We start from the raw sequence: 13,623 nt of genomic DNA on the forward strand, positions 1-13,623 counted from the left end.
CTTGATCCCCAAAGTTAATCCAATGTCCGGTTCACTTCCACTGTCCCATATTGTGAACGTCAGGCTAACACTGAGACCTAGGAAGCGTGGCCGCGCGTCTAACCTTCACAGACCTGCCCTGACTCCGCAGTAATGAACGGAATGCCTATTACTTCAAAATAATGTAGCCCCCCTCACCCCTACCTCCTGCGGAAACTGATAAGGGGCACTGCAGCTCCATACCGCACAGCTACTCAGTGACTTTGGGCTGATTGAGGGCCCCTGCGCTCCAGTGCTTTGTATTACGCCTCTGTGTTAAAATCTATAACATCTGACAAGGTTATTCGGCTACCCTGAATAAATAAATAAAGGTGAATTGAGGAGAATTGTGTTGATAAACTTCCGTTTTACAAAGTATAGCAACCCTGCTCCAGTACTCAGAGAGTCGCTCTGTACAGGCTGGACTTAGCCGACAGCAGCCACTGCCTGCAGTAACGTAGCAAGGATTGGATGGGACCTGTTGCTCGGAAGGAAACTGCCCCTGTGCCTGCTGTTGGAGCAGTAAAAGACAGCAATTTTCAGGGTTCAATGGGTCCCGGCGCCACTGCACCTGCTGCACCAATGAAAGCCACGCCCCTAATTGCGTAGCATTATTTCTCCTATTAGTGATGAACCTGTGCGGTTTCAGTTTCCCAGGTCCGAACAGCAGATTCCCTTTCGATTTCCGAGTATGATATCAGAAGGGGGTGCTTAGAAGGGGGTTCGGGACTTCAACCACACAGTATATTTTCCAAGTCCTCCAATACTGCACTCATACAAATGCTTTTGTACATATGCCGCTTTGTAACGTATTGCCTTGTCATAGTAGAGGGGCCACGTGCTGCACGTCGAAAACCCCCTTTTCAGGGGAAACTTGGAAATACCCACTGCCTGTTTGGGTGACAAGGAAACTACCTCGTGAAAAAACACCAGAGCGAGCCTTTAAAACCGGGAGACTCCTGCTCACGCCTCAGAGTGCTGGCAGTCTTCTTACAAGAGCCCAAGGAGACTCAGGAAGAGAGACGGCGGCCTGAAGAGGTGACAGGTGAGCTACACGTTCTATAAAGCGCTCGTTTTAGAATGCTCTTCAAATGGAAGGATTCTCTTTAAATGTGACGATGCTAATAAAGTGTTAGGATTCACTTTAAATGTGTCAATGCCCTTTAAATGTGATGATTTGAAATGAGAGGAAGCAGGGTTGGCTTGGGATTGAAAATCGGCCCGGGCACGCCAAAAAAAAATCCGCCCACCTTTGCATAATATCTCCTCAAATCACTGCTTTGGCATAATTTTATTAAAAAAAATCAGGGGGGGGGGGGTGTAAAAAATGCATGCGTTAGTTTACACTGGTGAAACAAGTGAGGCCACTTCTCCTCAGGCCCCCTGCCCCCGCTCAGTATGTGCACACATTAATGGGCCGGCCAGCGAGACAAAGGGAGTGGCCACTCAGACACCCACTGGGCTGCTGGCTGAGCCTGTATTCGAGCAATAGACACAGCGCCCAAAAGGCCCCCCAGACTGCTAAAAAAAACAAGCATTTACAATGCAATGGTCTCGGCAATATTATAGGTAGAGCTATTGGAATTGCTCATTATTTTTTTTATCTTTTTTGTATCCCTAAATAAATGGCATTGTCATTTGTATTGGCATTAGCTTTGTTTTTTGCATATGTGATACCTATTGCATTAGCAGAGAGAGAGTGAGGTAGTGAGATAGAGAGAGCGAGTGAGGTATTGAAATAGAGAGAGAGTGAGGTAGTGAGAGAGAGTGAGGTAGATAGAGATTGAGGTAGTGAGATAGAGAGTGAGGTAGTAAAGAGTGAGGTAGTGAGGGAGAGGGATGTTGTGAGGTAGTGAGATATAAGCATAGAGTGATGTTGTGATGTAGTGAGATAGAGAAAGAGGTAGTGAAAGAGAGTGAAAATAAGTTAGTGAGATAGAAAGAGTGAGGTAGTGAGATTGATTGAGGTAGTGAGTTAGAGAAAGAGAGCGGCGTTGTGAGGTTGTGAGCTAGAGAGTGAGGTAGTGAGAGAGTGAGGTAGTGATGTTTTGAGAGAGAGAAGTTGTGAGATAGTGAGGTAGTGAGAGAGTGGAGTAGTGAGGTAGAGAGTTATGTAGTGAGAGATAGGTAGATAGAGAGTGAGCTCGTGAGAGACAGAGAAAGTGAGGTAGTGAAAGAGTGAGGTAGAGGGATGTTCTGAGGTAGTGAGATAGAAACAGTGAGTGAGTTTGTGAGGTAGTGAGATAGAGAGAGAGTGAGGTAGTGAAAGAGAGTGAAAGTGACTTAGTGAGATAGAAAGAGTGAGGTAGTGAGAGAAAGTGAGGTAGATAGAGTGAGGTAGTGAGACAGAGAGAGTGAGGTAGTGAAAGAGTGAGTTAGTGATGGAGAGTGATTTTTGGTGGTAGGGAGATAGAAACAATGAGTGATGTTGTGACGTAGTGAAATAGAGAAGAATTGAGGTAGTGTAAGAGAGAGTGAAAGTGACTTAGTGAGATAGAAAGAGAGAGAGTTAGTGAGATAGAGAGTGACGTAGTGAGTTGGAGAGAGAGAGTGAACTTGTGAGATAGAGAGTGAGTCAGCGAGAGAGTGTTGTAGTTATTTTTTGAGTGAGTGACTTGTGTTATAGTTAGGTAGTCAGAGTGATATCGAAATAGAGTGATGTTATGGAGAGAGTTAGTGAGAGAGAGTGAGATAGTTTTATAGATATAATTTGAGTAGTGATGTAGTTATTTTTGTTTTGTGGGAGAGTGAAGTAGATATAGAGTGAGGTAGTGAGAGATAGAGAGAGTGAGGTAGTGAAAGAATGAGCTAGTGAGGGTGAGAGTTGTTGTGCTGTATTGAGATAGAAACAGAGCGATGTTGTGAAGTAGTGAGCTAGAGAGAGAGTGAGGTAGTGTATGAGAGAGTGAAAGTGAGTTAGTGTATTTGAGAGAGAGAGAGAGTGCGGTAGTGAGATAGAGAGAGAGTGAAGTAGTGAGTTAGAGAGAGAGTGAAGTTGTGGGGTAGTGAGAGAGTGATGTAGTGAACTTTAGAGAGAGTGTGTCGTGATATAGTGAGAGAGATAGTGAGATAGAAATAGAGTGAGGTAGTATATAGAGAGAGTGTGAGGTAGTGAGATAAGAGAGTGAAGCAGTGAGTTAGAGAGAGAGAGTGAAGTTGTGAGGTAGTGAGAGAGTGTTGTAGTGAATTTTTGAGAGAGCGTGTCGTGATATAGTGAGGCAGTGAGAGTGAGATAGTGAGATAGTAATAGATAGAGTGAGGGACTGAGGTAGAGAGAGTGAGGTAGTGAGATAGAGAGAGTGAAGTTGTGAAGTAGTGAAGTAGTGTGTTAGAGAGATAGTTACTGTGGTAGTGATATTGTGATGCTGTGAGAAAGAGAGAGTTGAGTAGTGAGGTAGAGATTGAGGTAGAGAGAGAGTGAATGAGAGATAGTGTAGTAGTGTGTGAGGTAGTGAGAGAGATAGTGAGTTAGTGAAAGAGAGAGTGAGGTAGTGAGAGAGAGTGAGGTAGTGAGAGAGAGAGTTCGAAGGGACAGTATAGTGGAGCTGAGGAGAGAGTGAAGGGATGGTGCAGTGAGAGGCTGAGGAGAGTGCATCAGTGAAGGGACGGTACCGTAAGAGGCTGAGGAGAGAGTGCAGCAGTGAGTGATGGTGCAGTGGAGGAGTGGGGGCTGAAGCCTGGATGGGGGGCAGGGCTGAGCAGAGAGTGCAGCAATGAAGGGACGATGCAATGGGGGGCTGAGCAGAGAGTGCGTCAGTGAAGGGATGGTGCAGGGAGAGGCTGAGGAGAGTGCAGCAGTGAAGGGACGATGCAATGGGGTGCTGAGCAGAGAGTGCAGCAGTGAAGGGACGGTGCAGTGGGACTTAGGAGAGAGTGTAGCAGTGAAGGGATAATGCAGTGAGAGGCTGAGGAGAGTGCATCAGTGAAGGGACAGTGCAGGTAGAGGCTGTAAAAGGACGGTGCAGTGGGGGGCTGAGCAGAGAGTGCAGCAGTAAAAGGACGGTGCAGTGGGGGGCTGAGCAGAGTGCGCAGCAGTGAAGGGACGGTGCAGTGGGACTGAGGAGAGAGTGTAGCAGTGAAGGGATAATACAGTGAGAGGCTGAGGAGAGTGCAGCAGTGAAGGGACGGTGTAGTGGGGATGAGGAGTGAGTGCAGCAGTGAAGTGACGGTGCAGTGAGAGGCTGAGGAGAGTGCAGCAGTGAAGGGACGGTGCAGGGAGAGGCTGAGGAGAGAGTGCATCAGTGAAGGGCCGGTGCAGGGAGAGGCTGAGGAGAGAGTGCATCAGTGAAGGGATGGTGCAGGGAGAGGCTGGGGAGAGAGTGCAGCAGTGAAGGGATGGTGCAGTGAGAGACTGAGGAGAGTGCACCAGTGAAAGGACGGTGCAGGGAGAGGCTGAGGAGAGTGCACCAGTGAAGGGACGATGCAATGGGGGGCTGAGCAGAGAGTGCATCAGTGAATGGACGGTGCAGGGAGAGGCTGAAGAGAGTGCATCAGTGAAGGGACGGTGCAGGGAGAGGCTGAGGAGAGAGTGCAGCAGTGAAGGGATGGTACAGTGAGAGACTGAAGAGAGTGCAGCAGTGAAGGGAGGGTGCAGAGTGCAATAGTGAAGGGACGGTATAGTGGAGCTGAGGAGAGAGTGAAGGGATGGTGCAGTGAGTGGCTGAGGAGAGTGCATCAGTGAAGGGACGGTACCATAAGAGGCTGAGGAGAGAGTGCAGCAGTGAGTGATGGTTCAGTGGAGGAGTGAGGGCTGCAGCCTGGATGGTAGGAGTTGAGCAGAGAATGCAGCAATGAAGGGACGATGCAATGGGAGGCTGAGCAGAGAGTGCGTCAGTAAAGGGATGGTGCAGGGAGAGGCTGAGGAGAGTGCAGCAGTGAAGGGACGATGCAATGGGGGGCTGAGCAGAGAGTGCATCAGTGAAGGGACGGTGCAAGGAGAGGCTGAGGAGAGTGCATTAGTGAAGGGACAGTGCAGGGACAGTGCAGGGAGAGGCTGAGGAGAGAGTGCATCAGTGAAGGGACAGTGCAGGGAGAGGCTGAGCAGAGTGCAGCAGTGAAGGGACGGTGCAGGGAGAGGCTGAGGAGAGTGCAGCAGTAAAAGGACGGTGCAGTGGGGGGCTGAGCAGAGAGTGCAGCAGTAAAAGGACGGTGCAGTGGGGGGCTGAGCATAGAGTGCAGCAGTGAAGGGACGGTGCAGTGGGACTGAGGAGAGAGTGTAGCAGTAAAAGGACGGTGCAGTGGGGGGCTGAGCATAGAGTGCAGCAGTGAAGGGACGGTGCGTGGGACTGAGGAGAGAGTGTAGCAGTGAAGGGATAATGCAGTGAGAGGCTGAGGAGAGTGCAGCAGTGAAGGGACGGTGCAGTGGGGATGAGGAGTGAGTGCAGCAGTGAAGTGACGGTGCAGTGAGAGGCTGAGGAGAGTGCAGCAGTGAGGGACGGTGCAAGGAGAGGCTAAGGAGAGAGTGCAGCAATAAAGGGACGGTGCAGGGAGAGGCTGAGGAGAGAGTGCAGCAGTGAAGGGATGGTGCAGTGAGAGACTGAGGAGAGTGCACCAGTGAAGGGACGGTGCAGGGAGAGGCTGAGGAGAGTGCACCAGTGAAGGGACGATGCAATGGGGGGCTGAGCAGAGAGTGCATCAGTGAATGGACGGTGCAGGGAGAGGCTGAGGAGAGAGTGCAGCAGTGAAGGGATGGTGCAGTGAGAGACTGAAGAGAGTGCAGCAGTGAAGGGATGGTGCAGTGAGAGGCTGAGGAGAGTGCAGCAGTGAAGGGATAGTACCGTGAGAGGCTGAGAGAGAGTGCAGCAGTGAGTGATGGTGCAGTGGAGGAGTGAGGGCTGCAGCCTGGATGGTGGGCGGGGCTGAGCAGAGAGTGCAGCAATGAAGGGACGATGCAATGGGGGGCTGAGCAGAGAGTGCGTCAGTGAAGGGATGGTGCAGTGAGAGGTTGAGGAGAGTGCAGCAGTGAAGGGACAATGCAATGCGGGGCTGAGCAGAGAGTGTATCAGTGAAGGGACGGTGCAAGGAGAGGCTGAGTAGAGTGCATCAGTGAAGGGACAGTGCAGGGACAGTGCAGGGAGAGGCTGAGGTGAGAGTGCAGCAGTGAAGGGACGGTGCAGGGAGAGGCTGAGGAGAGAGTGCATCAGTGAAGGGACAGTGCAGGGAGAGGCTGAGCAGAGAGTGCAGCAGTGAAGGGACGTGCAGGGAGAGGCTGAGGAGAGTGCATCAGTGAAGGGACAGTGCAGGGAGAGGCTGAGGAGAGAGTGCATCAGTGAAGGGACAGTGCAGGGACAGGCTGAGCAGAGAGTGCAGCAGTGAAGGGACGGTGCAGGGAGAGGCTGAGGAGAGTGCATCAGTGAAGGGACAGTGCAGGGAGAGGCTGAGGAGAGAGTGCAGCAGTGAAGGGACGGTGCAAGGAGAGGCTGAGGAGAGTGCATCTGTGAAGGGACAGTGCAGGGAGAGGCTGAGGAGAGAGTGCATCAGTGAAGGGACAGTGCAGGGAGAGGCTGAGCAGAGAGTGCATCAGTGAAGGGACGGTGCAGGGAGAGACTGAGCAGAGAGTGCAGCAGTGAAGGGACGGTGCAGGGAGAGGCTGAGGAGAGTGCATCAGTGAAGGGACAGTGCAGGGAGAGGCTGAGGAGAGAGTGCAGCAGTGAAGGGACGGTGCAAGGAGAGGCTGAGGAGAGTGCATCAGTGAAGGGACAGTGCAGGGAGAGGCTGAGGAGAGAGTGCATCAGTGAAGGGACAGTGCAGGGAGAGGCTGAGCAGAGAGTGCATCAGTGAAGGGACGGTGCAGGGAGAGGCTGAGCAGAGAGTGCAGCAGTGAAGGGACGGTGCAGGGAGAGGCTGAGGAGAGAGTGCATCAGTGAAAGGATGGTGCAGGGAGAGGCTGAGGAGAGAGTGTAGCAGTAAAAGGATGGTGCAGTGAGAGACTGAGGAGAGTGCAACAGTGAAGAGACGGTATAGTGGAGCTGAGGAGAGAGTGAAGGGATGGTGCAGTAAGAGGCTGAGGAGAGTGCATCAGTGAAGCGATGGTACCGTGAGAGGCTGAGGAGAGAGTGCAGCAGTGAGTGATGGTGCAGTGGAGGAGTGAGGGCTGCAGCCTGGATGGGGGGGGGGCTGAGCAGAGAGTGCAGCAGTGAAGCGATGGCGCAGGGAGAGGCTGAGGAGAGAGTGCAGCAGTAAAAGGACAGTGCAGTGTAAAAATACAAATATGCCTTACCTCTAACATAAACTAAAATCAACATACATACCTGCCTGAACAACTTCGTGCACAGCGGTGCACATCGCTGAAGGGAATCGCCACGGGCCATGTTGAATCTAGATAAGAGAGAATAAACATCTGAGAGTAGCCCCCCACTTACCTCCTCCATCACCAGCTTCGGAGAAGCCACACGGATATCAATCCCCATGTCTGCAAGCTTGTCCAGCACATCCTGGAAGTCTAGGTTACGCCGGGACTTGGCTCGGGACAATGCGCGACCCTGAAAGATCTTTAAATGCCGAGGAGCGGGCGATTACTGCCGGATGTCGTGGCGTCACTCAGGTTAAGAAGTAACCGTCGATTCCAGTCAGCAGTTGTCTTTTGTGAATAAAATGTTCCTAAGCAGAGCTGGTTGGAGATAATGGGGGGCTGACTTCAGGTCAGGGCTTGGGGCCCTGAATATATCCGGACCACGTTCCATAGGCATGCATGCACTACACAAATAGCAATAAAACAACATAACATTTTAAACAATAAAACAAATACTGCAGATAAACCATGAATTACTCGTACAGACTGCACACTTGGATGGATAACAAAGCATAATATGGAAGTTTGCTGACAGCCATTAGCAGCTGCTAGTTCCAAGCTGCCCCCTGATGGCTGGGGCCTCTTAGTTTGATGCTGCCTCTGTGCTTCATTGCTCAATGGGTGCATTTATTCCCCATCCCTAAGAACGTACAATAAGCCACTTCATTCTCGCGCGCAGCGCAAGTGCCGGTGCTGTGTGCTGGTCCTCTGTTTGTTTTCCCTGTGGCAGGCCTAGCTTGACAGTGATTGGTTTTCTACATCCACTTGAAGTGACCCCCTTGCTCCAGGCTCCGCCCATCACATGCCTATGCACTGGGGCTGCTCCGCTCGCTTGCAGCCCGTGAGTCTGTCCGCACCGTGTTCTCTGCTGCAGATTTCGTGGCACCTCTAAGAGCTCTCGTGGTCAGCCTTTGACCGATGGCTGCCTGTGACACAAGGGCTTGGATTGTTTAACTCTGCTCAGTTCAGGGATGCGAGGCTCATGTCGTCTCATTCTGTCTGAAAGACAATCGTCCCTTTTAAAAGCCGGGGATTGACTCCGCTTTGTGAGCTCCAGATACACCTGTAACAACCGGGCATTTGAGACTCTCCGAGGTTCTCCAGTTGCATCCAGACTTGCCAAATGAGGCCCGTGGCGTTTTAAGGTGCCCCAAAGCATATCTTTAATGTGCCTGAGACGGCAGAGTTCAGACATTAGTGTTTTGTGCATGTGCACGATGCAGTAAACGGAAAACAATCCCGTTGGTTAGATAAAGATGCAAAGATGCTGTAGATTTGGGTGGTTTTGTTTTGCCTGATACTGCTCTGCCCACAGAGAGCGGGACGGCTCGAAGTGTGCTCCTGGGCACACAGAGACTGCTAGGTGGAGGAGGCTGGGTGCCAGGGTGCCCTACGCTGCCCAACGAGACTGCTGCAGCACGATGTGTGCTCCTTAGGCTGAAGGACGCGCAGGTCCAGGGCAGCGAGGGTCGGAGTCCATGGAGATCCGGTATCGGACCGAGCATCCAGCGCTGTGTGCTACGGACGCCTGTCTGCCCACTGAAAACGAAACGGCGCGATGTGTACTCTTGGGCACACAGAGACTGCTAGGTGGAGGAGGCTGCGACTTCTTGGGGAGGCTGTCGTTGTGAAATGTCCTAAGGAAAAGCGCCGCCATTTTCAGATTCGGGGGCGTGTTTTTTGCGCCCTGAGTGACAGACGATGTCACAGGGCTAAAGAAAGCAAAAAATCACTCCCCCAAATCCGAAAAAGACGGGGCTTCTTTAGAGGGACGGCTCTCTCCTCCAATGGCTGGCCTCTGTTTAGGAAGCCAGCCAATGGTGGAGAGACAGAGCAGGGAGGCGGGCTCTGAAGCCCTATTAAGTAACATTAATTCTCCGGACCGGAAGCTGCTTTGCAGCTTAACGGTCCCGAGACCTAAAAAGCAGCCCACAGCAGAACTCGGACACCGGCCCCTCGGGCATTGCCCGAATGTCCGTGTTACCAATCCGACGCTGAGAGGAAGATCTTTAAGTGTGAGGGTTCTCTTTAAATGTGACAATGCTCTTTAAATGTGAGGATTCTCTTTAAATGTGAGCGATCATTAAATGTCAGGAGGATCTTTAAATGTGAGGATGGTTTTTAAATGTGACAATGCTTTTTAAATGTTGTCGAGGGTCCTTGATACTTATCCATGTGTACACAGGCAAGGAACTATATCTAAATATGCGCGGTACCCACACACTAGGATAGTTGTGGTTCAAGGCCGTGGCGCCTCATGGAGCAACTCCTCGGGGCCGGACTGGGAACCCATAGCAGCCTTGGCAATTTTCTTAGACCAGCCCCTGGGGAAGCGCTTCCCGGAGGCTGAAAACACCTGCGTGCTGCTTTTGTTTTCTGGGGGCCGATATTTGCAGGACCGCTGCAAAACTGGCCCCCCAGTAACAAAACCCACCCCCATTGCTGCAAACCACTCCCTACCCTTCCAGGCTCCCGAGAAAATGCCCTATGCCCGGTACGGTCAGTCCGGCCCTGTCACCAGTACTCGTGATCTCTTCCGGGAGTTAAGGAAGGCTTGCATATGCTTGTGTGTCGGTACCGCGCATGTTTAGATATTGCCCCTTGCCTGTTTACACTTGGATAAGTATCAAGTCCCCTCATCAACAGGGTAAGGTACATAATAAGCAAAAACATATTTTTTTAGAAAAGAACACTTAACTATATTGAATCTGTTGTCGTTAGCAGGTAACATACAAGTATTTTATACATGAAGTCTTATATGTACCCCATCATATTCTCTCTACAGATTAAAATCAAGACGCATTACAGGAGTTGATATTTGCATCTTTACTAGTGATCAGGTAACAAACCTAAAATTTGTAATTTAATCTAATGTGCCAGTGGTCGTTAACTAAGCTAAATTTCTAAAAATAGATGCCAAACCCACTTGATTTTAAAAGATTGTCTAAAGACATCAACACTGTCTCTCCTTGCGTTAATTTTATTTTTAAAGAAAACAAAAATCTTCTCTAGGGGATTAAGGGCTTTCGTAACCAAATCTAATGTCTTCTTGAGCACGAGCACAACCCTTAAAACAACAGTCCATGAGCACTATGTTTTCTTTTTTAAGAGCACCACATTTCCATAAGAGGTGTGAAATTTGTTGTTAAGAAAGTACAACTTAACAAGGTATGTGTTTATTTTTTGCATTGAAAAAGCTCCCACCTCACAGGCTGTATATATAAGGTGAAACACGTGTTGGCTAACATGTGAAAATGTTTTATGAACTATATATTTGAGAATGATAATCTGCAAATATTAGGTTTGTGATTCACCCATGCGATAAAAGGCCTCTATTTTTTTTAATCTGTGGAATTTACTTAGAACAATGGGCTAGATGTAGGTAAATAGGTTTTACCGATTCTAAAATACCAAATTTTACCGATTCGGTATTTTAGAATCGGTAAATCCTATGTAGGCAATTAATCAGTAAAAAATACTGAATCGTTAAGATTCGGTATTGACCGAATCGGTAATTTCCGAATCGGTATTTGCCATTCATTCCTATGGGCCTGGAGGCCCATAGGAATGAATGTCAATTAACGAATCGGTAATTACCGATTCGGTAAAATTGTGAAAAAGTCAAGGGTGGCAGGGTGTCACTTTGACACCCAGTTGCACCCCTGATTAGTGCTGGTGTGCACATGTGGCATACATACATGCCCTAAGGGCATGTATGTCTGTCACATGGCACAGGTGTAAATGCACATTTATGCATTTACATAGGAATTCCTTATTTACCACCAACTATTAGTTGGTGGTAAATAACGAATTCTTAAAGCCCAGAAGCACTGTTTACAGTGCTTCCTACATCTCATTTACCGATTCGGTAAATACCGAATCTGTAAATGATGATTCGGTAAATACCTAATCGGTAAATACCGATTCGTTATTTACCGAATCAGTAAAAAAGCCTCCTTCATAGGAAAAGGCTTTTACCGGTCGATAACGGCCGATTTCAGCCGTTACCGACCGGTAAAAGCCTACCTACATCTGGCCCAAGGACTCTTGACTTTAAGAAAAATAAGGAATCAGAAATATACGACTGTTTGAAAAGGATACTAGGAAAAGAGACACTCAGCATCCTAACTACTTATGAGGCGGAGTTGTCCCAACCACTATGGGGCGTCACAGAGTTTTCAAAACAAAAAATGAATAGCACTATTGTGAGAAAGTGGCTCTGTATATACTGGATAATAATGAAGTACAGTGTGTATATAGTCCACAAACCCCAAAGGTATAACAGAGGTTAAAGTCAGGACTGACCTTACTCTCAAAAGTGGTAGCTTGGTCGAGCAGTAAGGCAGTACCTTAGGGCAGTGCAAAGCATTTGTTGTACACACTCAGTGGGGATCTGGCAGTGTGTCAGATGGTTCAGCTGACCCCCGGGGCAACACATAGAGCAGGGCACCTCTTAGATCCAATATTGTCAAATCTGGAGATTTTGGAAGTGCTAACTCCCCTCCCTATGATATGGACCGACCACTTCCTTATCTCAACGCGGTTAAAAATAAGTGGCGTCAAATCTCAGCCCAACCAGCTGCCCTCACCTAAACGACCATGGCACAAACTTAAGGAAGCAGATTTGAGTTCAGCCTTAAGAGCAAAACCTCTGCTACAATCCAACAATATGGACGAGGCTGATGCCCTCTTTCAAAAATGGATTATCCAAGCACTAGACATATGCATTCCCACCAAACTCACTTACGCCAAAAGTACTCGCGCCAACACTTGGTTCAATAAAGAACTTACGCTGACGAAAAAAAAAAAGTAAAACTCTGGAAGGATCTTGGAGGAAAACATATGGTACACAAGTGAAATTATTATATAGAACTGCTATTAACTCATACCATAAGCTGGTTCGTAAAACAAGAGCAGCTCACTACTCCAGTTTGATCTCGACCAGCACGAATCTGAGCAAAACCTTATTCTTGCTTATGAAGGACCTGACCTCTCCTCCAGCAGAATCTGGTAAAACATCACCTCTAACTCACACTGTGAAAACTTGGCTACTTTCTTCGTGAAGAAAGTTGAAGATATATACCTAAAACTGTGATATAACATTGCCCCCAATGCTTGGAATTTGAACATGAATCCTGACTCTGAATCTCCTCTTCTACCATCTTTCCTCCCTATGACCCTTAATGAGTTAGAGAAATTAGTTAATAAAATCAAATCCAAATCTGGCTCTCCGGCTGACCCCCTCAAGCCTGAAGTTTTTAGGAAAATCCAATCAGATCTTCTAACTACATGCCTAGAATTACTTAATCACTCCCTCTCCACTGCAACAGTGCCAAAAACATGGAAGCACGCTAAAGTAATACCCCTGCTTAAAAAACCCACACTTGACGTTTCCAAAGCAGAAAACTACCGTCCTATTTCATTGCTCCCGTTTATGTCGAAAATTCTGGAAGCCTATGCGAACACTGCACTTACTCAATTTTTAGACACTGATAAAATCCTTGACAACTCACAGAATGGCTTCCGTTCCTTGTATAGTACCGAGTCGGCCCTTTTAACGGTGGCTGAACACCTCAAATCTGCGCTGGATGCAGGCAGCACATCTGTCCTGGTGCTGCTTTATCTAAGCGCGGCATTTGACACAGTGTCACATGAAATATTACTCCAACGCTTGGTGGAAATTGGAATAGAAAACTCGTCACTTGCTTGGTTTGCCTCTTTCCTTTCGGAACGAACGTTCCAAGTGACAGCTCCCCCTTTTGCCTCCCAGACCCACACACTTCGATGTGGGGTCCTTCAGGGCTCCGCTCTAAGCCCCACGCTCTTTAATATTTATGTGAGCCCTTTGGCCAGATTAGCCAAAGCTAGGGGAATGTCCCTGGTGTCATATGCCGATGACACCCAACTGGTTTTCACTCTCTCCAACAACCCCACCCAAGATAAAGAAAATTTAAAGAGGATATTTCCGCTATCGCAGAATGGATGACTAATAATTGTTTGCAATTGAACTCTTCCAAGCCAGAAATCCTCTTAGTGGGCAAAGATTCCCATCAGTGGACTAATGACTGGTGGCCTCCGACACTTGGTAACCCCGGACCCTAAAACCATGGTAAAAAACTTGGGCATCCTATTAGATAAAGATCTGAACTTTGAAACGCATGCTAAAGCAGTGGCCGGAAAATGTTTTGTGGAAACTCCGTGGTCTGAGACCAGTTGTGGGTCTCTTTGATGCTCAAACACGCCAGCTGATTGTTCAGGCGTCTATCCTGGCCCGTCTGGACTATTGAAACGCTCTCCTCCTCGAGTCTAACAAA

The 13,623-nt window shown here is 48.7% G+C and overlaps 1 protein-coding gene across 2 annotated transcripts in view; it reads left to right on the forward strand.

Moving 5' to 3' along the window:
- Positions 1 to 938: 938 nt before the first annotated feature.
- LOC147717191 (ATP-dependent RNA helicase DHX58-like) overlaps positions 939 to 13,623 on the forward strand; it is a 144,066-nt gene continuing 131,381 nt past the window's right edge. The window contains exons 1-2 of one of the 2 annotated variants that reach the window (XM_086924141.1): positions 975 to 1,063; positions 10,095 to 10,149. The gene's annotated coding sequence lies outside the window, so the exon portion shown is untranslated. Of the gene's footprint in view, positions 1,064 to 10,094; positions 10,150 to 13,623 lie in introns of both variants that reach the window. The other variant, XM_086924142.1, reaches the window with a different exon arrangement.

Source organism: Lissotriton vulgaris, chromosome 5, assembly GCF_964263255.1.
Source record: "Lissotriton vulgaris chromosome 5, aLisVul1.2, whole genome shotgun sequence".
NCBI lineage: Eukaryota > Metazoa > Chordata > Amphibia > Caudata > Salamandridae > Lissotriton > Lissotriton vulgaris.